We start from the raw sequence: 632 nt of genomic DNA on the forward strand, positions 1-632 counted from the left end.
AGAAATAGAAACATAGACTGTAGAAAACAAGCTTACAGTTACCATGGAGACAAAAGGAGGGGTGGGATGAATTGGGAGGCTGGGATTGACATATATACACTATTGATACTATATGTAAAATAGGATAACTAATTAGAATCTACTGTAGAGCACAGGGAACTCTATTCAATCCTCTGTGGTGATCTAAATGGGAAGGAAATCCAGAAAAGAGTGGAGATTATATATTTATATATATATATCACTGATTCAGGCTTCCCTGGTGGCTCAGCAGTATAGAATCTGCCTGCAATGCAGGAGATCCCAGTTCAACCCCTGGGTCAGGAAGATCCCCTGGAGGAGGGCATGGCAACCCACTCCAGTATTCTTGCCTGGAGAGAGGAGCCTGGTGGGCTGCAGTGCACAGGGTCGCACAGAGTCAGACATGACTGAAGTGATTAAGCAGCAGCAGCAGCACTGACTCACTTTGCTGTACAGCAAAAAACTAACACAACCTCATAAAGCAACTATTCCCCAATAAAAAGTAATTTAAAAAGAAAGACAATGTTAAAGAGAAATACACATTTATTTACAGCTATAACAATTCATGCTTTGATAATGTAGAAGCAGTAATATGATTGCTTTATGGTAACTTA

This window comes from Bison bison, unplaced genomic scaffold, assembly GCF_000754665.1.
Source record: "Bison bison bison isolate TAMUID 2011002044 unplaced genomic scaffold, Bison_UMD1.0 scf7180017845820, whole genome shotgun sequence".
Taxonomy (NCBI): domain Eukaryota; kingdom Metazoa; phylum Chordata; class Mammalia; order Artiodactyla; family Bovidae; genus Bison; species Bison bison.